The sequence below is a fragment of the Mustela nigripes genome, chromosome 18 (genome assembly GCF_022355385.1).
Source record: "Mustela nigripes isolate SB6536 chromosome 18, MUSNIG.SB6536, whole genome shotgun sequence".
Taxonomy (NCBI): domain Eukaryota; kingdom Metazoa; phylum Chordata; class Mammalia; order Carnivora; family Mustelidae; genus Mustela; species Mustela nigripes.
The window spans coordinates 33,264,853-33,291,857 of NC_081574.1; the positions used below are offsets into that span (position 1 = coordinate 33,264,853).

Consider the following 27,005-nt stretch of genomic DNA (forward strand, 5'->3'; position numbering starts at 1 on the left):
CTGTAAGTGCGCCGCAGTGAGAAAAGGCTTCTCTGAAAAAAGAGACATGGAACTCAGTCTGGATGTTGAGTCCGGAAAAGCCACCAGAAGAGGCGAGAGGACAGCGTGAAGGCTTAAGGTGGGAGGGCCACTGAGAGGGTCCACGAGCAGAAAGGAGGGGTATCACAGCTAGAAACGGGGAGAAAGCGGGCTGGAGGGACATGGTAAAGGCACTGTCTGCCTTACCTTTTGCAAAGGATGACCAGTAAAGATTGTTCAGTGAAGAAAGAGGAGATCAGATTTGTGGTTGTAAAAAAAAAAAAAAAAAAAAAAAAAAAAAAAAATCCCCCCCCCGCCCCCCCAAAAAAGGGCTTGAAAGGGACCATTGAAACGCTGGTGGGGGGTTGGGAGGGGCGCTACCATGCGCAAAAGTGGGTGCAACACAGGGGTACTAGCAAGCATTGGTTCTATTTGAGCTGCCCCCTGCAGGGAAGGGGGAAAGAGCAGGGGAAAAACTACAGGACACGCTCCAGGAAAGCTATGGGAATAAACATAAAACAATCCTAAAGTCTTAGAGAGTCTGACGACACATAATTAAAGTCAAAAGATAGATCTTAAGCTCCAATCATTCACATGGCCTCAGGCTACTACTTAAAGAAAAAAGGATAGAAGGAAATACACCAATATGTTAACAGCCCTTAACTTGGATCATGGGTGCTTTTTATTCCATCTTCGTGTGTTTCTGTTTTCCAAGTTTCCTACAGTCATTTACGTGTTTCTTTGTAATTAGAAAAGAAATCCAGACATTAAGAAATAATAATGTCATCTTCTCACTTCCTGGGTGTGTCTCCGGGAAAGAATTAAAGGTGTCTTCTGGGTTTCCATCCTCCCACTGGGATGGTTCTCCTTCCTACAGAAGAAAGAAATCACAGTATCAGGGGATATAGCTCAAGGGCAGAGCATTTGACTGCAGAAATCACAGTATCAAATTCTCCCACAAAGTCCCGGATCCTTAGGACAAAAGCACACACCTGTAATTGCTGTCTTCAACTGCCCCGGTAACAAACATGGCTCCTTTCTGGGGCCGACCCCCTAATGCGTCCTCCCTGCCCACCTCTATACGGGCTCCCTGGAACCACACACCCCTGGCCCTGGCTCCCAAGTGGCTGCCAAATGGACCAGACAGAGATATCTGACTCAAGTCACACCAACTGGATTCATTCTCTCAGGAATTTGGAATTGATACAAGGAGACTAAGTGGAGAAAGATGATGGTATTTGAACAAAAATGTGGTCATGTAGCATTGGGCACGGCTGACACAAGCCAAGGCCATGAAGAAGTAAAAATGAAGAATCTCCCTTCCCCCTTCTCAGGGGTTTCCCTGGGAACAGAAGGAGGAGAGAGGAGGCTCCCAGGCCGCATGGCTCCATGGAAGGTAGAGGAAGAGGCTCCAGTCCTGGCCCCACCTTGTTCCCCAGATAGCCTTGTCTCTTCTTACATGTCTGAAAGAAGGACTGGTGAGTCCTTTCAGTAATCCTGGTCATCTGAATTTGTTCAAGGGGTTTCTCTTCCTTATAACCAACAACTTCCCACTAAGAAATGTCTTCATTTTGAGTTAAGATCCCAGTTTCTCACCATTTTCTGTAGATCATCTACCCTGCTGATCATCAGCTTCTGTCTAGGTTACTTGCAGAAGGCCATGGGGCTAAGGGTCTCTTCTCTTCCACGGGGGTTCCTCTAGCCAAAGGCCCCACCACCCAGCCAAGCCAGGCCATGCTCCAGCTCCAAGCTGGCTGTGGCATCTATGCTCCCCACAAGCTGAACAAACCCGGAGCCAGCCGCAGCCCCTCAAGGCCATCCCGCACCTCCATCAAGGTGCGCTCGGTGCCCTGTGGCCTCATGAACTTCCCCAAGGCAGATGTTTGCCCCTTGGTGAAGCCCCCGCAGGAGGGGCCAAGGACCCAAGCAGCCACCGCCTCAAGCCCCAGGGAAAGAGGGCGTTTGACAGCGCCAAGGTAAGCCTCTTTTTATTAAGACAACACAGCAAACTCTTTTTAACCACAGCTGACATCACTCTAATAAATCACCATCATGTCTTGTGGGATAGAAAAAGCCAAAACACTGTCACATTTGATTTTGCCGGCTACTCGAGCCTCGAGAACAAACCATGTGTTTTTAATCAACAACACTTTGTTTTGCATTTCTCAGACCCCAATACTCTTTAAATAGTTGCTTGTACCAGAGGGCTATTTTAAACCCGGGGCCAGCTTCTTTGCAGAGGACATTAAGAAAGAGAACACCACGTTACCGGTTCACTAGGCTTATCCCGGGCACTTTCTCTGCTGGGGTGATTATGTCCTGTGGGGTTCTATCTGTGTGTTTCACAGGGGGCTTTCCTCTTCCCTCTTTGGGAATTTAATTAGATGTCTTCCCAGAAAGTTGGAGTTTTTTGGTTTCTCTAACAGGCAACCCGTCTGGGTTATGGGAAAACGGCAAATTCCCAGCCAAAGGAAACAGAGAAGTCACATCTGGGACTAGGATTCCAGAGGAGTGAACGAGGAGGTGACAAAGGAGGGGGACTGTTGGCAGGGAAAGGAGCAGTAAAATAAGATTTCCGGAACGGTACATGTCGATTTCTGCATGCAAGTGGGCCCCAGACGTCTTGGAGGCAGGAAGCCCGCTAAAGCTTGCCTGGGGCTCAGCCTCTGGATTTCTGGGAATGAGTGTCACCTCAAGACAAGAGTAAACCATGTGCAGGAGACTTCCCCTAAAAGGGGCTCCTTACCTGACTACCCGATGCACCAGGATCTCACCAGGGATTGGCAGCTGGATTCATCTTGTCCTGACACAGGTCTCCAACAACACCTGGCCTTAGAAAGACAGTGAAAGGGACTTTAAGAAGATCCTGACATATATCACAGCAACACCCTATGCTATTTGCTTGACAGTGAACTTAAACCATTTGAAGGCTCCAACCAAAAATATAGGGGTGGCCACCATGTGGTTCTGGCCTCAACTACCATCCCTCAGCCATGGGGCAAAGTTCCTTTCCTTGGTGACCAGTGAGATCCCCCAACCCAGGTCAGGTTAGGGCTTCCTGCTTCCAAGCGGTCCTAATCGCTCAACCTCTGCCGATCAGATCATGCCTGCCACACCGGCTGGTGCCAGGCTAACAGGCCCAGACCCATACCACTGCAGGAATGTCAGACGCCTCACTTCCTGGGACTGAGCTGCACATCTAACTGGAGAGGACTCCCAGTTTCTCAAAGAGCATTCTTTCGTGAGGGCTCTGCATCAACCATATAACTCCAGTTATTCCTATCTCTATTATTCCATAAACTCATGAAATATGGCATAAGCATTAATACCCCTCTGGAAAACCCATTTTGTCAGTGTCCTTTGCAAAAGTGCCAATCCCCACATGCCCCAATTGTCTGCCTCTGTGTTGGGAGAAGGTGGTCATTTATACACATGCCTGTCGTTGTGGGGTGGGAAGAAATCTTCCAGGCCGAGTGCTATCAGGAAGACTCTTTCCTACAACTCAGAAGCCCTTTGTTCTAGTTGGTTCTGTTTCTCTCAAAAGGGCATCCTGTTTCACGGGCCAGTATTAGTAGTGGTTTACACGAAGCCTCCCTGGGATCTGCTCTGTGATTACACTCCCCTGCGGGGATTTTGTTCGGCCACGTAAGCATCTTGGGCTAACTATTTACAAGTCCCAGTTAGGGACTGCTCTTCTAATTGAGTATCACAAATGGGCATTTAAACTCGTGACCTGGGCCCTTCATATTCCACAGCCAGTGTTTCCACTCATTTGGTTGTCTTCACAAAATAAACTAGGAAACCTGAAAAGATATTGAAATATTGTAAAACAGCATCTGGTTGCTACTTATATGGGTGTTTGAGACTAGATTCAGAAGGAGGTGTGCACGTGTGTGTGTGTGTGTACTGAGGAGGACTGTGGATTCCAGGTCAGTACCTGGTGGGAACACCCTTCAGCAAGCCTCTGGAGCTGCCTCTCAGACTTCTTCCTGTGTTCACTTGCACCTGCTTCCCAGGTCTCCCATCCATGGCCATGGCCATGTCGTACACTGAGCTATGAGGATCAGGGAAGGACAGAGCCTTGCCACCCAAAATGTGGTCCCCGCATAGGCATTTGCATGCCTGTCAACAATGCACAGGTTCTGCTGCCCCACACATATTGACCCAGAAGCTTCATTTTAAGGTGCCTGGTGGCTCAGTCAGTTAAGAGTCTGCCTTCAGCTCAGGTCATGGTCCTGGCATCAGGACGTCGGGCTCCCTGCTCCACAGGGATTCTGCTTCTCCCTCTGACTGCCACTCCCAACGTGTGCTCTCTCTCTCAAATAAATAAAATCCTTTGTAAAGGAATCATTTTAATAAGATTACCCAGGTGATTTGTAGGAACATTACATTTGAGAAGCGCTATTTCTGAACCCTGGCTACACATTAGAATCACCTGGGTTTTAATGCTAAGGCTTAACCTGACACTAGTTAGAATTTCTAGAGGTGGGGCCCAGGCTTTGGAACTATCCCTCACCATTTCAGTGTACAGCCAGGGCTGAGACCAGGGGTCTACAAAAATAATCCTTTACTGAGCATCAGCTAGATGCCAGATGTTGATTTACATAGGCAGTCTCTATCCTCACTGCAACCATCGAAGGCTAAGCACGGTCCTCCCCATCTTGTCCCATGTCCCATAGGTCTCACATCAGAAGCCACATTCCAACCAGAGCCTGAGCTCCAGGCACCATGCACCGAGCTGTCAATGGAAGCAATAGCCCCACGGAGAAACAGCCATGAAGCTCCAGGAAGCCCAGGCTCAAGGACTACCACGTTCCTCTCACAAACAGGCAAAACAGGCTGAAGTGGGAACAGCAAGATTTGACAGAAGACCTCTGGGTCAAATCGGCAAGGCCTTCCGCAGAAAAGCCGAGTACGACAACTCACAGACCAAGAGCCCCACCACCCGGAAGGTGCTGCTAGCGTGTTCCTGCCTAGCCCTACCCAGAAAAGCCAGGCCAGCCGGGGAAAGGATTTCAGCTGAATTTTATGGGACATTTATGAACAAAACGTACTTATTAGTAAATAATAATTATAGAAGAGCAGGTGCCCCAGGGAGAGCAGGTAACATGGGATCTCATTTTCTAATGCCCTCCATGAACAAACCCTGTTTGAAATTAAAACATCCTTGCTGTCAACACAAGTGTTTAAAGAGACCCGGGCTTCTGTAACGTAAGCAGTAATTCTAAGGCCTGCTGTTAATTGAAGGCTTCATCATTTACAGGCCGCTTTCACATATACTAATGTGCTTAATCCTCACAACAAGCCTGTGAGGCAAGTATTTTTTCTTACCCCGTGTTATAGATGAGGAAGCTGAAGCCCCAGGGAGATGCAGTGGCAAGGCCGAGGCCCAGAGCTGGTGACTGAGTACAGAGCTGGGCATTCATTCATAGGCGAGGTCAGTGCCTTCCCAAACACACTGATGTCATGCAGTCCAAACTCTAACACCGCCAGAAAAACGGTCCTCCTTTGCTCCCGGAATTCCCTTTGCACCTGGCCATCAGAGACTTTGGAGTCCTGTCTATGCTCCGTGTGCAGGCTGAACCCTAGGGGGCCATTCTTGTTGTCCCATTCTTGTGTCTCTCCAAGACTTAAGGCAGCTATGGGCAGGAGTTTGTGCACCCAAGAGGAGAGCAGGACCATATAAAGCTTAAATAGCTTACACAGAGGCACACATTCAGACACACACACACACACACAGTGTTTCAATAGCAGGACATTTCAGGGTAACATTCTTAAGTCACCCAAAAATTGTGCGTGGAAGTTGTAAGCAAAAGAAATCATGAACCCTTCCAATATGGCTACCAAGTCATAAACGTCATCACCAACTTGCAAAAGATTAAGGAATCTGGGAACAAATTAGCCTGGTATAGACAGTGACTTACAGAGAAGTCTGAGCGAGGAGTCAGAAAAGCCAACAACTTTAAATCCTGTAAAGTTTCTTAATCAAGTTACACTATTATTTGAAGTTGGCAGAACACCAATGGATTTAGTCCAAAGACATAATATATGACTTTTTTTTTCGGTTTTCTTTTTTAAGGGCATTAGGGTTTTAGTTCCTTTTTTCCTTCTTCTTGAGGGTTCTTTTTTTTTTTTTTTTTTTTTGGCAATATGTCGCTTTCTTTTCTCAAATCTGTTTCCATCCAACATGCATAAAATGAGCCAGTTCCAGGGAGCCCTATACTTCCCTTCTCCTTGTGCCCCTCGTAGAACTCACTCCTTGATTAAACTAGTTAGCCCCATAGCCAGAAGCAACATAACACAATTTTGTGCAAATAGCTCTCTTCTGCCTGGTCCTCCCCTCACAGTTCAGCTATCTCTACACAACAGTGTAAGACAGAGGGTGAAGGAACCCTCACCACAGAATCACCCTGAGATTATGGGTGAAACTTCCCCTTCAAAGGCTGCCTCCATTCCACATTCTCTCAGCTGACCTTCCTCTCAGGGGGCTTTGTTCACAGCTCCAGACCTGCCCGCCCTTTGTACTGTCTGCCTTCCTGCCTTCCCATCTCCCCCACCCCATGTTCTCACCCCCATCCCCACCCCCACTGCCCTAACTCTCCCAGCCTCTCCAGGGCCGCCTGGCTTCCTTCTCAGGGAGCCCCCAGCCAGGCGAGCACCTCCCCTCCCACAGGCCCTGAGAAACCCGGAGATCAAAGAGCTCAGCAGCAGGGCCAGGTGTCCATCCTCCTCCACAGGCCACAATTAATCAAGCGGCCTGACTCACAAGGAGATCAAACCCGGCCCCCCGCCAGCTGTTGGTTAAAGCTGGCCTTCAAGTTGCCCTCATTAAATTTGCTCTCCCTCTCTCCCTGCTGACTCCTGTCCCGTGATCATCTATCTCCTGGATCTCTCTCTCAGCGCTTTTCCTGTCCCTTCCTCTCTCCTTCCACCGCCTATCCGTTTGTGTTTTCCTCCATTTCCTGGCTTCACCAGCCCCAAGTCCGACCCCTCCATCGCCTGCCAGGCCATCCTGCCCCACGCTCTCTGTTCCACTCACTCAGAAGTCCACAGTCTCCAAACTCCTTCGCCAGGACACCCTCTCCTGGACTCTCTACTCAGCCCCTGAAGTTCCAAAAGAAGTCTGGGCCAGGCCACGAGGCTGTCAGAGAACAGTTTCCCCGGTCCTCAAGGCCAAGGATGGGTCCACCAACACAGAACTTAATCCACCTGCAATTCACTTCGCAGCGGAAGCAGGCATCTCCCGCACGCACACGTGCACACACAGACACAGGCACGCACGCATGCGCCAACACCTCTAAGCTCTCGGCGGGAGCATCCCAAGGCCACCTTCCCCCCCCCGCCGGCTGGTCAGTCTCCTACTGAGCAGTTTGCAAGCCTCCTCCCCAAGAACCATTCCACCCATGAACACGAGACGGAGAACACCACCTAGAAGCTAGAAAACGGGCAGAGATCCTTTCTTTCCCTTCCAGCTCTGCCCAGAATGAGGAAGGATGGAAACATTGGATCCTGACTTCTCCTCGGCTGATGTGTTGAGAATATTTACTCCAGTTGTCTAGGGTTTGTTTTTATACACTTTTTCCTACAACAAACACTGGCAAAAAAAAAAAAAAAAAAAAAGGAAAGAAAGAAAGGGAAAAAAAAGCTAGTACAGGCTGTAGAGTACTGCCCTCTCTTTCTCCGTCTCACTATATATACATCTATGTATTTTTTAACTTGTTTTCCATTTCAGTGGTTCTTAAAGCGCACAGGCGTGAGAAAACACAGATGGAGTGGAACAGGCAATGTTGTAGCTGTACGCAGAAGACATCACACCACGCTGGAGATTTTTAGAAGTCTTGGAAGACCTCAGGATACAGAGAGGTTTTTTGGTTTGGTTCCCCCCGCCCCCCTTCCTTATATAGTTGGAATTTTCTCTTGCTTCCTCTCTCAGCTCTATTTCTCTATCCCTGGCATCACCTGCTGCCTCTGGGAACAGAGAGTCCCTTGGCCTGGGTGACTGGGTCACTGTGGCTGCCCTGGGTTTGACCTCAGTTACCTGCCCATGCTCCCCCAGCTGTGGCGAGGCGATCCCCGGGGGAGGAGAAGCCATCCATCACCAAGGCAGCATCATAGGCCTGAATGAGGGCAGGGAGGGTCAGCGCTGGTGCGCACTTGGGCAGGTCGGAGGGGGCAGGGGCATTACAAATTGCAGAGATACTGGTGCCGGGCTTGATTGATGACGCGGAATGAGGGGCAAGATGCTGGCACCGGGACGAGCCTGCACTCCAGTCCTCCACTGGCTTCCTCCCGGCCCACCCCCATCAGCCCTTTCTCCCCGCTTCCTTTTTCTTGCCTACTCACAGCCCATCCGTCAAGCCGTGCCCTGAAGCTGACCTTTTGCAGAGAACAGCCAGCCTAAGAGAACCATTTCTTTCTGAAAAACCTCACCAAGGGATTTTATTAATGCTGGCAGGCCCACAGTCAACAGTGTGCCACCCCTGCTTACCGTCCCTGCGCTGCCTCCTCCCTTTGTGAATTCCATGAGCTCTGAGCAAGGAGGGAAAGGGGACTGTGTGAACACATTTCTTTGGCAGCACCCCGATTTCTCTCCTGACCCCAAACTCACTCCCACCACCGCCAGTCAGCCCCACAGGTCTGACAGTCACCTGTGGAGCCGTGGGGTACTCGTCTTAGTGTGCCCAGTCTGGCATCTTGAAAGCAGTCACGGGTGGTTCAGGAACAGCACACGGCCACCTCTGGGAGAAAAGCAAGAATGGCCTGAAGAGTCCAGCTGGCATGAGAGGAGATGGGCTCTGAGGTTGGGCAGGGAACGGATGCCTGGTTGGGCAGTTTCTTGCGGGCAGGGGGACCTGTCCATCTCTTTGAAGACCACACAGGTTGCCAGTCACACCACTGCAGCAGCACAATAGAACAGAGTGGGGACGTGTTGGGGCAAACGGTGATGGGAGATGTTTAATAGAATTACTATTAGGCTTTGAGTTAATGAATCACAACTGCAAGAAATCATGATAATCCAGCAGGCATTAATGACAGATTAGCTTCAAAGCTGCCATAAAAGTGCCATAATGCTTACCTAACGGCATGATTAATTCTCCCAGTACATAATGGCTTTATGGGGGAACCAGGCACCAACAGAGGCTTGACAGAAAGCCACGACAAGATCCCCAGGGCGCCTGGGGCACCCCTACCCTGCCTGGACCATGTGGCTTCCGCTCTGCCTGGAGGCATCTACCCTCACTGGATTGTGGGTAGACAAGGGCAGCTGTTCAGGCTTACCCCAGAGCTGTCTCAGGAGGGAGGAAAGGAGCAGTCCCCTAGAGGCCCTGCCAGGCTTTGTCCCTTACCAAGTAGCAGCTGTCTAGGGGAACCCGGAAGTCCTATCACCCCAAACTCTAAGATAGGCAGCTCCTGTGACAGCCCTGGTGCTCAGAGAGCCGCACCCCAGTGCCCAGACCAAAGGATCTAGCTTGGAGAAGTCTGGAAAGAGTACCTCAGTTTATTGCACTTCTCAGACACAGCATTTTTCACAAACTGCATGTTTGTGACTACCCTGCATCAAAAAAGTTTTTCAGCACCATTTGTCCAACGACATTTGCTCACTTGTGTTTTTTGTCACATTTTGGTGACTCTCGCCATATCTCAAATGTTTGCATCACTATTATATTTGTTACGGTGATCTGGGATCACTGATCACAGCTCACTGAAAGCTCAGGTGATGATTAGCATTTTATAGCAATAAACTCTACTTGTTTTAGACACAGTGCTATTGCACACTTAATAGACCACAGTAGAGTGTAAACATAACTTTTATATGCATTGGGAGACAAAAAAATTCATCTGACTTGCTTTGTTGTAATACTTGCTTTATTGTCATGGTCTGGAAACACACCCAGAACAGAACTAGGGAGCTCACTATGACTGTGCTCCTCACCAGCTGTGTGACCTGGCAGGGCCCTTAACCTCTCTGTGCTCAGGTCGTTGGACCCTGAGTTGCATCTTCAACCACTAAACCACCTCCCTATCATGGCATCAGATAGTAAGTTCCCACTTGTATTCCCGGCATGATGCAAATCTCATTGTATGTATTATTTCATTTACTATCTGCCCCAATAATCTTGTGAGATAGTTACCACTATTATCTTCTCTTTTACAAACAGGGAAACTGACGCCACACAGAAGCTGCTAGTATACTCCCTAGTTTCTCACTTCTCTATCAGCCATCCCCACCCCGAATACTGCCAGTTTAACTCAGGAGAAAAGCAGCTTGCAAGACACTTAATGCCATGTCTTATGAGACTCAGCAGTGCTGGATTGCCTCCCTCCCCCCACCCATGGCAGGAGAACATCTGTGAACTGGTAGGTGACAGATCTGGATGGACTCTACCTCTGCTGTTTACCTTGACTCTGAGACCCCTGTTCTGACAGTGTTACCTTGGGCTCTTAACTACTCCTGGTTTCTGTTTCAGTTTCACTTTGGTGCCAAGGGAATAGTGACCATCATCAAAGGAACTTACCCACCTGACAGCAGGAATGTCCTAACCTCATCGGGCTCAAATCTACCTCTTCCCAACCCCGCCAGAGCAAGGCCACTCTCCTAAGCACAACCCCAGCCTCCACTCCAGAGGTTCCCACCGTGGGCTGCCCATCTTCCTATAAATATGGAGGCAATTAGCACAAAGCCCAGGTCTGAAGGGAATTCTCAGAGCCATGTTCATCTTCATAATGTTGAAGAAAACCCCCCAGGAGACCTGAGTCATGGCTGCGGCGGGCAGACTGCTTCTGATCTGATTAACTGAGCTCCACAAGAGGCACGCACCCTCCCTCCAGACCTGCTCTGAGCCGACACCACTCTGGAATTCTCTCCAATGGAGGCTTTCCCCGGGCTGCCACTAACACCCCACAAAACAGGAGAAAACTGGTCCTTTCCTGCCAAGGCATCAGTAGTGTCCAACGTCCCCAAGTCTGTGCTTCTTGTAAATTCCAAAATCAAATGGCAAGGCATCACTCCATCAGCAAATATTTACTTTCATAGGGCATCATGGGAAAGGCCAAAAAGATTCACTCTATCCCTTTGCAGCTGAATCCCCAAAAGGACATAAGGCTTCCAGATGTGTGCACCCATACCACACATGGGTGGGATTTCTGGAGGGGACTGCCTTCTGGTAGCCCCACTCTCTCGTCTGAGCTGGCTGCCCTACCCAATGGGTGTCAAGTGGATCCCACTGCTTTAGTTATAAAGTCATAAACTCTCAAGGTTGAAAGAAACCTCAATGATTATTTCTCCCACCCCTCCCCGAATCTACCCCATCTGCTATTGACTCCTCTTGAGTCAAATATATAGTTCTTATTTCAACATGCTGTGCTCAGTGAAAGCTCAATAAATATTTATTAATGGTGGTGCCCATGATGAATTAACAGCCAAAGCTATAAAATTAAAGTTTCACACAAGCAGAGATCCTGGTGAGAAAGAAACTGCTACATAAAGTTTGAAATTTTTCAAAATGACAAGCATTCACGCATGCACACACATACACACTCATATACACTCACAATCATCCACACACATACACTCTCACATGGGCACACACCTTCACACACACATACACACAAACACACTCTCACACACACACTCATACATACATATACTGTCTGGCAGAAGACCTCAGTTCTCTTTCTTGCCTACCCAGAGAATCACACTGGAAATCAGCAAGTGTCCTTAGAGAATATTCATGCCTTAGTAGTGGGCACGTTCAGCTTCTCAGAGGCCAATCAGTCCAGCCCATTGGGATGTGTCCAGTCCTGGACCCAGAGTCTCTCCCTGTCTCCTCGCTGGAATCAAGGGGCAGCGTGATTCCTGAGAAACTAAGTGGTGCCACTGAGGGTTTTATCAGGGGTGCCCGCTGAGCTAAGGTAAATGCGGAAACACATGTAATCCTAAGAGTGTTAAAACTTCAATAGAAAGATCCAGGTCAGTACAGGCAGTATCAATGAGAATTTATCACATGATGGTATATACCAAGAAGGAAATGCCAGGGAGTATTGCCATAAAGTCAGGAACTTTGAGGCCTAGTGGGTCTCCAGCCCTAAAACCACAGGTAGAGACCAACCATCACCAGTCGATCAAATTGTGCAGCTCCTGACCACCCCCAAAGAGTCTATGTGCGTGAACACACAAGCCTCCCATGGTTTCGTCTGAGATCCAACTGACAGAGCTAACTCTTCCCCTCACTGGGAGTGCTGGGACCCCTAGATCTGTGGCACCAGGGCTCATTGTTGCCCCTCTCAGTCTCCATCCCATTCGACCTTGAGAGCAAGTCCAGGGACTTGCTAAACCTGGGAATGAGGGATTTACAGAGCCCCAGAGTTACTGGAGGTCAGGCAGAAAGGAGCCCTTTCACTCCTGACACCAAACAAGAGAACCTCAGGTAGAGGCCAGTAAAGTACGTGAGCTCAAGAAAATCTCAGCGAGCTTGAAGGAAGAAATCAGAGATGACCTTGAAGAAATGAAGTGGAGTCTGTGCTAAACTCACACTGAGATCATAGGTGGGACTCCCTCCCTCTGAGCCTGTCTGTATCCCGAGGTGCCCTCCTGCTGGAGGAAGCTGGTTCTAATGCAGGATGGGGCAGGGCCTGGGGACAGGACAGAGCATAACAAGTAGGAAAAGAAAGGCCATAAAAACTGAAGACAATTCTTAGGAGGACCATTTCACATTTTCCTCACTTCAGCCCTCGCGGGCAGTGTTGCAAAGATGCTCCAGGAGAGCTGTGAGGTTAAGTGGTGCTTCTTCTGGTTTTCCCTGGGACTTCATGCAGTTCTCCCTCTTGCTTCTTCCCTGTCTAGTCCCCAAGAGTCCCCTGCAGAAACTATGCTGGTGACTCTCCAGGCAACCTGGGAGAAGACAGAGTGGGAACCCATCAATGACCACCAGCGTTTAGTGACATCACCCTATGCCAGTCCCTCCGCTGGGTCAAGTCCTCCAGCGGGAACATCACAGTACGTCCGTGGACAGAAAGAACACCCACGGGCCAGCTGGCAATGCTCACTGGCCCCCACCCAGCAGAGGCCTGGCTGCTGAATCCTGTCTCATGATTCTGCTCTTGATTTTGGTGTTTGTTCCTGCCCAGATGGGGTGTCTGATCTTGCCATGGCCAGTGTTCTCTAAAGAAGGGGACCTGGTACACTTTTATAGGACCCTGTGGTTCCCTGGGGCCAGACTCTAATGCTGTCCAGATGCCGAAAAACAGAAGGGCCATTCAAAAACAACCGAAATATCAACACACTTTGAAAGCGGTCTGTTAGCACTTGTCATAAGCACAATAAACAAAACAATGAAACCATCAGAAAGTACCGTGAGACAGTCAGGCTTTAGGAACTTGGCTTTGATGATTTAGAAAAGCAAAGAGAGGGGGCAGAACCAGTTCCCACTTGGGCTGAGGCTTGTTTGTTCTGCTTATCTGAAGTCAGAGCTAGCAATCCCCATCATGATGAAAGGATCTACAAGTTTCCCCTTTGCATTGGGCCCCTTTGCAGAGAGGTTGGGGGGGTTGCCTTGCAGCTTTGGGCAAGCGGTCAGTTCCTGCACGTGGCCCAGGAAACACCCATTTGTAGAATGCAGCTCCCATCTGCTGAAACACCCTTGTTCCGAGTTCGTTCAACAAATAAGTGAGTTCACCAAACAAGACCATTTGCTTAAGTTCTTACCAGGAGATGAGACGTGAACTTTAGGGACACAGTGGCACTCACTCCCTCCTGGACACTAAGTTAGAGACCCTAACGCCAGGTGAGTCAGCAAGGACCCAGGGCCTGTTGGTCCTGCATTTTGGAGGAAGAGGCCTAGAGAGATATGGCAACTATCCACATGGCACACACAAGCCTTCCAACTTGAGCTGTGGGACTGAGGCTGGGGCTGTCCCTGGGTGAAATGAGGCCACCCGCTTACCAGTCGCTCAAGCTTGTTTCCCACTGTCTCCACAGCTCAGGCTTTGCTTAATTCCCACAGTGGGTGCTGGCCAATTCATCTATCAAATTACCTGCCAGTGATTTAAGTGAGCTTAGTTCTTTTGGGTGCAGTCCTGCATTTTGACTCTCAGTCAAGCAAAATAGGGCAATCATCGAAGAGAGGCTGAGGGGACCTGAGACTGCTATCTGCTGTGGGGGACAGGACTCTGGAAAGGAACGAGGTTGGTGGCATGAGTGAGAGGGTAGGAGGCCTTGAGTGCACACTCTGGGCCCCTGTTCAGCTGGGCGACCGGGAGTCGATCCCTTGCACCCCCTATCTCCAGACATACCCAGTCGGCCACTCTGCAAAACCCTATCATGTGGGCAGGTAAGTCAGAAGATTTGACTCTGGTCTCCTAATTGGAAAAGCAAAAAGAGAAAAAAGAACAAAAACAAGAAACAGATGTCAGAAGAAAGGAACCAAACATAGAGCAGGAATACTCCCATGTCTGTTCCAGGTAGGAATCGTGTTGGAACCAAAGGCTCAACTTCACCAGATGCCTTTCAACCAGACGTGGAGGCAGCCCCTAGCACTGCAGACCCACCCATCTTCACGTCCCCAAGGCCTCCTAGCCGGGTGGGCACCAAAACAGCAAAGGCCAGGAGACTCAGGCTCCATGTCTTCAGACTGGCCACCCTTCCTTCGATCGGCCTCCCATGGCACGGAGGAAAGGGTCCCATCTCCTGCATGTCCTGGCTGCCAGCCTCAGGATAGTGACAGCTAAGGTAGTGACTCTTTTTTTTTTTTTTTTTTTAAGAACTCATTTATTTGAGACACACAGAGAGAGAGAGAGAGGGAGGGCAGGAGCACAAGCAGGAGGGGCAGGACAGAGGGAGAGGAAGAAGGAGACTTCCCGCTGAGCAGGGAGCTGAGTGCAGAGCACAGTCCCATGACCTTGAGATCATGACCGGAGCTGAAGGCAGATGCTTAACCGACTGAGCCACCCAGGTGCCCCTAGTTCACATGACTCTTATAAGGACTAGAAGAGATCATGCTTAGCAAGGACCAATGCACAGCCCAGCACAGGGTATGTGCAATAAATATTAGCTGCTTTATTCTCATCTCCACCCACACACAGCTGTCAATCAATAGACAAGTATTTGCTGGAAGCCAATTAAGTACCCAACACAATAGGAGTTCAAAAGAGCGATAAATAAGCCAAGGTCACTGCCTTGGGGTAGCTCCCAGGATAATGGAGAGGATGAGCAGATCACTTAAACAGGGAAAGAAGCTGCTTCACTACAGAAACCGAGTACTCTTATCATGGGGAGGCAATATAATCCTTTCCAGGCTTCGAGCTCTCCTTCCTGGCCCCTGTTTACCGGTTAGATGACCTTGGACCAATTGCTTAACCTTCTGTCTCAGTTTCCTCATCTGTAAAATGAGAAAAATAATATCTATGTCATAGGGTTGCTGTAAGGATTAAATTAAATTAAATTTGCTCCTCACCACCTATGTATTCTCATATGTAAAACGTAACTAATAATTGACCTAATCATAGGGACGGTCTGAGGATTGAATTTGTTAACCCATGTAAAGCACTTAAACTAGGGTTATACATGGGCACCTGGGTGGCTCAGTGGGTTAAAGCCTCTGCCTTTGTCTCAGGTCATGATCCCAGGGTCCTGGGATGGAGCCCTGCATTGGGCTCTCTGAGCCTGCTTCCTTCCTCTCTCTCTCTGCCTGCCTGTCTACCTGTGATCTTTTTCTCTCAAATAAATAAATAAAATATTCTTTTTTTTAAAAGGGTTATACAATGGTTCACTGTCTTTACCATCTAAAATATAAGTTCCCTGAGGGAAGATTTCGGTCTGTTTTAATGCACTGGTGCATTATCAATAGAACAGAGCCTGGCACATACCACATAAATAGTAGTTGATCAAGTCATTGAATACTACAGGAGAACAGAGCAGTGGCGCAGATTCCATTCTCAGAAGGCTTCCTGGAGAAGATGATCCAGAAGGGGGAATAGAAGTTAACCAGGCTCAGAAGGTGGGGAAGGACATGGCCTCAAGAAACTAGCACAGGAGGGGCACCAGGCCTAAAAGAACCTGATTTGAACAGGAAACCGCAAGCAATCTAGTATTTGTAGAATGAAAGGTACAAATCAGGGAAAGGCAGGAGATGGAAGCTCTTCTTCCAGTGACTGACCTTAATGGGACTAAATATGCCCTAAGCATACTGAAATGAGAGCATTCAGAAAAGACAGCTTCTGTCAGCCCCTTCCAAGACCTCCAGATCAGTAGGCCTCATGCAGGAGAGCCCCAGAAATAGCATTTCCCATGAGCCCTCCACCCCTGGGGAAAGTTCTATCGCATGGGACCCTAACCCATCTGTCTGCAAGATTTCCAGCCCACTTGGAGAAGCAGGCGGCCATGCCTGTGAACTCTGACCCTATCAATCCCAACAGGGCCTGGGGAAGCATTTACATCTTCAAAGGTCCTGGTAAATGTTAACCAACGGCCTCCTTCCAGGCCCCATCCTCACCTCCTCCCACTCTAGGCCACCAGGGGTCAGGGAGCTGGGTCACACCTGGCCAGGCTTAGCCCATCCCCAGTTCAGCCCAGTACCTCATTCTCAGAGCTGTCCTGATCTCTCCCCACTGCATCACTTTCCCTCCCCACAGGCACTGGGTCCCAGGCCAACAGATAAGGGGCCTTAAGGGAAGCCCAGACACCTTCTAAAGGGCCTTTAGACAAAGGAAGGGTCAAGTCAGTCACTCTGGAAGGAGCCCTGGGTACTGGATCAGGGGAGGGGACAGGACAGGCCCACAGACCAGGGGCAGCTCCCTGACAACCCAATCAAGCAAGTTTCAGTGACCTCTCCCTGACCCCGGCAAGCTCCAGTTGTCCCTCTGATCTCCTGGAGGCAGGGAGGCCTGTTAACTTTTACCAGACTCCTTTGACATGGAGCAGCTCTAATAAGAACCTAGGAGGGAGGTTCATGCAAGTGTCAGAGGCTCAGACAGCCCTCCACAGCCTCACCTGCACCCAGCCCTGCAGCTCCAAGCCAGAACACCTGCCCCTTCACCCCACCACAGGACGTTCAAGGCACAGAGCCCTGGAAGGAGAGACGCAAGAAAGTACCGCAGGGCCTCAGCCTTCTGCTGCCACACTGCCTGTGCCTTTGGCCACACCACAGGCTTCAGTTTCCATTCAGTTTCAGGCTTCCATCCCCACTGGTGGCTCCTGTGACATTATGGCCTCAGCTCACAGCCCAGAGCAGGGTCAGTCCCAGCCATTTTCCAGATAAGTGTATACAGGGTATACCCAAAGTCCATGGCAGGGCCAGGACTGGAGCCAAAGATCAGGAGCTCCATTGAGCTCCGCTCCCTTGGGGACTGTCACCCAGCCAGTCTGATAAAACCAGCTAAGAATGAAGGTGGATAGTACACAGGCTGAGTCTCCCTCCTACCTCCTTCCTTCGTTGATCCAAGCCAAGTTTCCCCACAACTCTTACCTGAAGGAGAACAGGCACAGGCATGTTCGAAGACTAAGGATCAGAAGCTGGACTGTCACCTCAGCTCTGCAATAACCTTCTATGTGGCTTAAGGAAACCATCTACCCTTCCTGTGCCTCTGTTTCCCCACTTGTAAAATGTGAGTGGAGGGGCGCTTAGATCCCTTCTAGTTCCACACTCTCTGGTTCCAAGTTTTCACTGCCTCCAGTTTCTTCCACCACCCCCCGAGATCCTCCTCAAAAACCCTCCTAGAGTCTTTGGGGTTTGCTGCCAACTTTGTAGCCAGAAGGATTCATCTTGCCTAATCCTTGTATTTAAAATATGAGAAAGCTGGAATCCAAAGATGACTTAGCTGTGTGACCTTGAGCTGAGCAAGACACCTAAAGGCAGAGTCAGGCCTAGATTTCAGGTCTCCTAGTACTTTGTCCTTTATGCTGTGCCAGCTCAAGGCTCCAAACCTCCCAGGGATCCCCACGTCCTCAGAGGAAACGGACCAAGTTCTTTGCCTGGCATTCAAAACCTACCTGCCCACAGCCTGCCCGCCAGTCTGCGCACTCCCCACCCCAGAAACACCCTGCTCTGTAGTCAGACTCCCTATCTCTCCCCAGCAGAGCCCAGAACCAGTCTCACCCTAGCCTTGGCTCACAAAGATCCCCATCCTACAATGGACCCAAGCTCCCCCCCCTACCGCACCCCCACCTGCAGCGCTGCCCACTCACACAGCTCTGCTCTCCCTCCCTGACCTCTCACAGGCTAGGTGTCTGAGCCATGCCTCACCCCATTCTTGAAGGTACCACCACCTCTCTGCCTTCTCCACACAGCCTGGTGTTAAATGCTCCTCAGCCGCATGGGCAAGTTACTTTGCCTTCTTGTGCCTCAGTTTCTTCATATGAAAAGTCGGGATAACAGGAGCTCCCACCTACGCCAGTCTCGTTAGACTTCCCTCTAATGCATGCATATACTTAAAACAGTGCCTGGCACCTATGTTTTATATATATATATATATATATATATATATATTATGTATATCATATGATACATATATAATATACAATAATGTATTATATATTTATTATATATATTATATATATTATGTATTTTCCCCAATGGTAATTGACTCTGAATACATCATAATGTATTTCTTGATAACTTCCAGCTCTGTGGTGATGTGGGTCAAGGAAGCAAACTGGATGAGCAAACTGGATGAACAGACACATTAAAAAATCAAGTCTTCTTTAGAGGTGACTCAACCTCGGGATGCGCTAGCTTGTTATGGGAATGCCGGTCATCATCACAGTTCTGGGACCTAGAGATAGCATATTCTCTCCCACCAGGGTATTCCCCAAACCATGGAGATTTGCATAAGAATTGTGAATGCCCCTTCCCATCTCCTGCCACCAGCAGAGTCCCTTCAATTCTGTTGGTTCACCCTCTCTGCTTGGTGCCCAACCCAGGCCCTTCCCACTCACCCCGACAAAGGGATTGTGGTGATTGATGGTGACAGTGACCCGCCACTGACCCTTCCAATCTGGGCTTGCTTGTTGTCCGTGAGGCACTCAGCAGCCTCCACAACTTTTGAAATGCAGGCTCCCCACCTGATGAGACTTCTGGTTTTCTTCCCCTTATGAAGTGGGGTTTTTGATTTGGACCCTACTGGGTTCTCTCCAAATGTCTGGGCCCTGGGATGACTGCCTGCCAGAACCTGCCCACCAGACTGCCTTTGTGGGTTCAAGGCAGGAAACTAGACAAGACCTGAGTTCAGATCCTGACTCTGTCACTGTCAAGCTTTGGGTTCTTCTGGAAGCTGAATTTCAGATACCTATTGCGAAGGCGGCAAATAAGGCATGTTCTAAGGAGCTGTTAGAAGGACTACATCAGATAACACAGAAAGCTGCCAGCACCATGCGGGCACGTCACCATGACTCAATAAATAATAGCCATGATGAAGAGGAGGAGGACTAAAATAATGTGAAGAAAGAGGGTTGTACCTGAAAACCAGCTTTGACTCACTTATAAGGTCCTCCTTGACCACCGCCCCCAGAATGGCGGCAGCCGAAGCAGCTCCCTCTTCTGCGCACGCGCACGTACAAACACGCACATGCGCACACGCCTGCGTACAGACGCGCTACAACCTCTCCACGGCGTTTATTTACGTTCCTGCCCAAAGCCCATCTAGCTGCTATTTGGGGCAACGTAGCCCCATGGAGCGGTCTCTTCCTGACCCCTTCGTCGCTCATTATTCAGGGCATCCACTGACTGGGCCGGTGGCCTCTGCAGCCGAGCTGCCTGAGACTTGCTCTCCTTAAGAAAGAGTCTGCTTCCACTAAACCACTGAGCATTTCACATGTCATCATTTTCAAGCTATTTATTTACTCATTTTCTCTAGTTTATTTGCCTAGTCCTCAAAAAATATTTGGTCGGAGTGACTTCCTATAACCAAATTTGGGTGCCCAACCGAAAGGTATCAAGCCGCCCACACTGTGTGATCAAGCTGCGGCTCAGGCCAACCACCATTTTGCAAGGAACGACAGACCAAAAGAATGCTCAGCAGGGCCTACCCCCTGCAATTGTAAACAGATTTCGGTGCAGTGGGCCCCATGAATCACGGTCATCGGGAGAGGGGAAGCCAGGGAAACCCATCCTTCCAGGGAAGACCCTGGTTCCCGCCCCGAGGAAGGCGCACAGGGAAGAGAATCAGAAATGCACCCGCATCCCCGCTCCCCTGAGGCTGCTCACAGGGTGTAAAACTTGAAGCAGAAAAATAGAAGAGGTGTTTGCATTTGACAGGAAAGGAGGTTCCGCTTACCTCAGAGTTCCAGCTGCGCGCCAGCTCTCTCCTCCTCATTCTCTGCCTCAGAGTCTCACTCCTAGCGCCTTTCATGACCTTCAAAACCAGGCTCCCTATCCTCTTAATTGTATGGGAATGCAGCAGGCCAGAGGAGAGCTCAGGAAAAAAGAAAACTGCAAGCCTGGAATAAGATAACCCAGTTTAAAGAATGTCAGTAAACACCTCGGAAACCCATGAAGGAAGAGATTTTTCCAGGCCTCCATTCCAGGAAGTTCATGGGACAAAGAGAGATCCCTGGAAGAACCCCACGGATGTGACCGCGGCCCCTCTTTCGCTTCTCCTGTCCCGGGGGTGTTCAGAGAAGCGGGGCAATGGGGACCTGTCCCGGGAGAGGGATGTCTTGCGGGTGAGGAGTCTTCACAACTGAAACACAGAGATAAGCATCAGAAGGACTCATCTATTCCCCCCTGAGCAAAAATCAACTGAGGGAGAAGGAAGAAAGGGGATGGGGGGAGCCTTCCAAGTGGAATGAGTCGCTGAGTTAAATTACAGGGGCCTGGGAGGGATGATTAACAGCCCTCATGGTTTTCTGCCTCACAGCCATTACTCACCCCAAACCTGGGGCTTCTCGGTTACATAGCCCAGCGCAGGCCGACCATTTTTTCCATTGACTGAAAACACATTCTGACTGAAAACAAACTTTGGATCCCCGAGGCTTGGCAGGCCCTGGGTCCTTCTCCATATTTAATCAACGGGAAGCTAAACACTTTCAATCTGTGATGGCTCATTTGGACGGGGTCTCGGGGCTTTTGCTTGGTGCCAGATATAATAACTCTCCTCTCTCTTTTCTAAGGCCTATTTTATAATTTTGCTGTTTTTCAATGTCAAGCCCATCTTTTGAAGAATTTTTATTGGATTTCCTGCTAGACTTCAATGAGGATTTTTCTTGCTTTGGCAGAACTATCAAGCAGAACAGGGGAAAAACTCAATCATCATCTTGGAAAGTCATGATGGTGCTTGGTTTGGTGGGGGGGGGGGGGGGGTTGTCTGTTAACACACAAACAGCTTTCTAGAAGGTTAGAGGCCCAGTGGCCAACTTTGGGAAGTTCTCTGACTTTGATTCATGGGGTGACAATTGACAGGCAAGGCAAATGGGTGTGAGAAGAGGGAGGTGGGGACAGGATAAGGGAAAGAGAGGCACGAGTGTGTGAGAGTCCAAGGGTGGGTGGGTATGTTCCAGTCGACGTCAGTGGGACAAGGCCTGGCACCATTCACGAGAGCTGCTGGGATACTGAGAAATAGGGACATGGCACCCATTCAGGCAGACTCTTAACCAATAGCATGACCCCCTCAGAGCTTCTGATACCCCAAAAATGGGCAGAAAAGGCTCCATCCCAGAGGCTCCTGTTTTACCAGCCATGGCCACAGTCTCTGCGCCTGCTCCCAGGCAACAACATTCAGATCTTGAGTTTTTCCTCACAGAGATTATTCCCCAGAGGAAGCAGCTTGCCAGTGAGTGACAGCTTTTGTTTGCTCATGTTTTCCTCTCTTCTCAGAGTCAACTTTCAGAATATACCAGGATGTTCCTTCTCACTCCTGGACTTTTTTTTTTCCTTTTGATTTCTTTCTTCTTTTTTATTTTTTATTTTTGGCAGGGCAGGGGGTACAGAGTCTCTACAGACTATTATCCAGAGAAGAGAAGTGGTTCTTTGTCCATCAGTGAAGGAAGGAAAAGAGAGAGCCCTTTGACTCTCTTTTTATGTTTCATTTTCATGTTTTACTTTTTTGACTTTTTATGTTGAGACGTTAAGTAACCACACTTCACACCTACCCCTCTTAGCTTCATCATTTACAGAGCATTTCCCCGTGGCTTATCTTTTTATTCCCACAACAACCCTTCGAGAGACACAGGCAGGTATCACAAATGCCATCTCAGAGGTAAGCCAACGCAGCTCACACAGGCCATGTGTCTTGTCCCAGTCCCGTGGGTTTTAAGGAGCCAAACAAAAACATGAACCAAGCTGAGCACTATTTTCTACTTTACCACCAAATGTATGTGCTGGGGAGGGGGTGTCCTTGGCCCCCTTTCTTAAGACAGCTTCCTATGCTGGGCAGAGCTCCCCAGTGTCCACTCCCTGCAACAGAATACATTCAGAGTTGAGATGTCATGGCAATGTTTGCCACATCCGTAGACTGCAGAACAATTTCCCTTCAGGGCGGACTACAAGACCAGACTTCCAGTTCCAGTAGGAAAAAGTATACAAAGAGGTTAAGTAAACAAAAGTTCCTATGGAACACCCACTCGGGGCCCAGCAGTGGGCTAGTCAATGCGAGGAAAAGACTGTGTCCCTCCATTTAAGGAGCTTACAGTCCAGATGAGGGTATGAGACAAACAGGCATAGCATCTAGGATGCCATACCTGCAAAGTATGCTTTGCAGCTGAATCCCTCATTTACCAGCAAGGAGACAGGACACTCCAGAGAAACACTGGATCAATATGGGCAATTCAGAACAGTATTTTGGTTCATGCTAAAGAGAGCGGTGGGGATCGGAAGCCAGAGAGAGGAAGCCACGTGGCCTGGGACATGTTCCAGGAGAAAACTTGATCTCAGCCTCAGAGCGTGGGTAGAACTGGATAGATGGGCAGGAAGAGAAGGGACACAAAAGCAAAAGGGACACGGCGAATCTGAGTTCCATGTGTTCAGGGAAACCACGGGGGCCAGACTTTAGTGATGCAGGGACAGGCAGAAATCAAAGCCGAAATCTGGCCTATGCCAGCTGGTGGGGGACTCTCAGCAGTCAGGAAGAGTGTGCACATGACACCGATGGGAAGTCTCATGAAGGTCAGGGCTGAGGCTTCTGCTGAGCAGCAAAACCTGCACCTGTAATCCTCTAAACCCCACACCACACCTAATAACCCATCTGAATTTACTCCACCAATAGAGATCCCAATCCGTGCTCTGCTTGGAGTCTGGAGAGAGTGGGGACTCACCTGGTATTCAGGTCATCCTGCCTCCCCACCGACCTTCCTCGTGCCAGCAGCCACCTCCTGCCTGGTCCCTGGGAGCTCCCTGGCTCTCGGCACCTGGTCCATGTGTTAGGAGTTAGTTGGACATTTAGGTGGTCAGGGCCAGGGTCCCCGGCAAGAAAATACAGAGTCAGGACAGCTACAATAAAACAGTCCTGGCATTCTGTTTTGCAGCTGAGACAGGACTGCACTGACATTTTGCTTTGCAGCCTTTGCAGAAATGACTTCTGCAAAACGTCCTGAAATAAAACAATGAAGCACAAGAGCACTTGTCAATATCACAGGCAAGGCGCAGTGAAGACCTAAGCCCCCAGACTTCAGAAAGAAAAATAAAGACCATGAGCACGTGGACATTAACCTAATAGGTAGGCAGATACCTGACCAAAGCCCTGATTGGCATGACTCCACACATTCTGATTGCTTAAGAAAGTTCCACAAAGGAGTTCATGAAACCACCTAAACTTAGAAACTCTAAGGACAAAGCCACTCAGGTCACCCTCCCTCTCTGGGATCTTAATACTCTTGTTTAATAAACTTTGCTTTGCTGCCCACCACTTTTCGTCTGGTCTCCCTCTTCATTCTTTGAAGCAGCATGACAAAGAACCTGGGCAGTAAGGGGTTACAAATCCTGTAACACATGGAGACCCAGTAGGTCCCAGGCAAGGACAGATGTGCTTAGGCTGAAAAAAGCAAAGAATTCAGAAGAAAAGGAGTGGGAGGGGCACCCGGGTGGCTCAGTGGGTTAATAAAGCCTCTGCCTTCAGCTCAGGTCATGATCCCAGTGTTCTGGGATCGAGCCCCGCATCGGGCTCCCTGCTTGGCTAGGAGCCTTCTTCCCCACCTCTCTCTCTCTGCCTGCCTCTCTGCCTACTTGTGATCTCTGTCAAATGAATAAAATAAAATCTTAAAAAAAAAAAAAAAAGAGGAAAAGAAAAGGAAGGGGAGACTATCTCAGAACAGTAAGAGTTCATACCAGATGATGGGAAATTAGAGAATAAAACCTCTCCAAGACATCCAAGAAACTCCAAGAAAATTGGCCACCGATGCAGAATTCTCTGTGGCCCCTGAGGATCCTAAAGGTGTGAAGGCTGGAAAGACAGTGCCTTTCCCCCTGCTGCACCCCTGTTGCCTGAGCACCTCCATCAACCTTTGTTCCTTTTTGCATTCCAACGTTGTGCCTCCCTTTACCCACATTAGCTTAAAACCCAGAACTCCAGCCCTTTTCCTTCTTACCAGAGACGGAGCTGAAGACGAGTCGGAAGGTAAAGAAGCAACACGCTTCTGGGGAGGGTGTGGTTGCTGTTGCAGTAAATACAATAATGTCATTGTTACTCTGCCTCTAAGCACAAAGCCTGTCAGCCCTCATGAACAGATCTTTGTTCTTCCTGCACCTCCCATCCAAAGGGGAAGCACATCTTCCCAAAGGTTCCTTACATCCCCAGCTGGCCTTCCATCTTCCGGTCCTAAAGAATCACTGCTACCACTCGGAACACCAGGGCCCCAGGCTCCTAAAGCTTTAAAACACCTCCTCCAACTGACTTCCCTCAGAGAGGAAGAGCCAGCCCCATGTACCCTCATCTCCTACTCCAGGGCACCGGCACTGAAATTGCCCACCCAACCGGGTGGCAGACCACCTTGCCCCTGGGGACGTACCCATCAGTTCTGATCTGTTCTAGAAAATTCAGATTCCACATCCAAGTCCTCACCCCTTGATTATGAACGATCAGCTCCTTTCAGTTTTCCTCAGGCCAAGCCATTCCCACGCATGGCCCCCACCGCCCCGGGAGCACACACCCTCGCACCCCAGGGACACGCCGCTCCAGCGGGCAGGTACCGAGCCCCGGGAGGTGAGGCTGCATGCCCAGCCAGGCTCCGCATATCCTTCGGTCCCTCCTGCTCCTGACTGCTCTTCTGTGCTCCTCAAGCTGGTCACCGAGTTGCCTTCCCTGATCTTCAAGTTCACTGTCTTTCTTTGTTCCTTCCCCGGGTCCGTCTTCACCTCCCTCTGCTGCTGGAGGCCAAGAAGCATGCTATGGTATTCCATAAATTACTCGGCAAGAGTGGATGACAAAAACAAAATGTAATTCAGATTAAAGTCACCCTCCAGCTGAAATGATAGTTTATTAAATAAACGGCGATGCCGCCAATCAACCTTGCTGCCAACCAGGCCCCCTTCTATTAATCTTTCGGGGGGTGATTTAGGACCCACCTGGGTCCCCCGAGAAGATTCTCCCATCATTTCCTTCCCATCTCTCTGGATCAGGCTGCTGGGCTTGGCGCAGTTGACAAATTCCCCAAGTAATCCCTCAAAAGATTGGAGAAATGCTCCGAACGCTTCATTAAATTTATTTTCCATGCTTTAAGAGACCCAAAACTATGTCCAATAAATAAGTCTTCCCTGTGATTTACTGAAATGCTCCTCTGATTTAAAGTTATAGGGGGAAAAATATGGAGCCCCTGGGAGCCCAGGACCAGCCTTGCAAGTGAGACCAGATGTGAGATTTCTGCCCGGGGAGGGGGGGAGGAGGGGGAAAAAAGGCCCAAGTGGTGGAGGTTTGAGAGTGACAATGTCTGAACCCCGGTTCTCGGCTTTAACATAAAAGGTCCCCAGTTGAGCATTCTTTCTCACAAAATTTATTGTGGTTGTAGTTAGAGGGGGAACCATCAAAAGAGTAATTCTGGCCCTTGTTTTGCAGAGCTCTTTTGATAAATATGATACTTAGAAATATGCCTCCCACTAGACAGAAAAGCCATATAGTTAAAATGAAGTAATCTGTCAGTAAACTCGCTAGAATCAAAGCCAAAATGAAACCTGTAAAAGGAGAAGGGAAAAAACTCCACTTAGAAACGCTTGAGTCAAGCAGGGGAGAAGGTGGAGATTAAGAATTGTCCTTTATTCAGATATTTTTATCTACGGAGTTAAAAGCGGAGATTTATTTTTAAAGGGGGCTATTTATGTTCCAATCTCCAACAGATGGGCCTGTGTTCCTGCCTCTCTCTCTCTCGAACAGCCCAGGCTCAGCGAAAACAGCTTCTCTTGTGAGCTGAAACTTATCCAGACGAACCAGGAATAAAAACTTTTGGAAGCCAATGTAACCTTTGGAGCTACTTGGTAAACATTGGGTCTGTTTACTACAGAGGCCCAGATGTGCCAAAACCAAGAAACAAACAGGAAGGAGGGAAAACAGCCAACGTTAAGACAAAATGTAGAGGACTGTGGAGTATCCATACGTTGCGTGTGTGTGTGTGTGTGTGTGTGTGTGTGTGTGTGTGTATGCATGGTATTCCCCAAGACTAAGAAGTGTCCCCGTGGGAAGTGTCCATGGATTGTCCCAAGGAGTCCCATCTTCAGAATCTACTCCTCCAAGAGCAGATTGATAGATCTCTGTTAAATCTCCTGTCTGCACAATGCCTTTTGCATGGTTAGTGATGAAAAATATTTGGGATCATTCCCCTGGCAAAATTCACGCCAGAGTGTTTCTTACTTTTCCTTAATCCATCCCTGTACCAAAAGAAACCCAGCTCCATGGCTCCCGAGGATCTTGGTTGAGCCGTTTTAGAAACCTTCCGAGGTGGTCAGACTGTGGCAGGATAAAGCTCTCCTGCTCACTGAGCAGTGGGCGCGGGGCTGGGCAGCTCCCCCAATGCCTCATCCCAGGAAAAGCCTCCTTTTGTTGTGTGGGCTTCCCACAGACTTCCCCATTCCTAT

At 49.3% G+C, this 27,005-nt stretch overlaps 1 long non-coding RNA gene across 2 annotated transcripts; it reads right to left on the bottom strand.

The window, feature by feature from the left end:
• Positions 1–681: 681 nt before the first annotated feature.
• On the bottom strand, positions 682–24,597 carry LOC132006411 (uncharacterized). 2 transcript variants are annotated; one of them, XR_009401091.1, is made up of 6 exons: positions 24,530–24,597; positions 23,261–23,535; positions 22,313–22,403; positions 20,287–20,449; positions 2,765–2,849; positions 682–889 (listed from the first exon to the last, which is right to left on the bottom strand). It is a non-coding gene; the product is annotated as an uncharacterized LOC132006411 (long non-coding RNA). The 2 variants fall into 2 exon arrangements; XR_009401090.1 differs by lacking the exon at positions 22,313–22,403.
• Between the last annotated feature and the right edge of the window lie 2,408 nt (positions 24,598–27,005).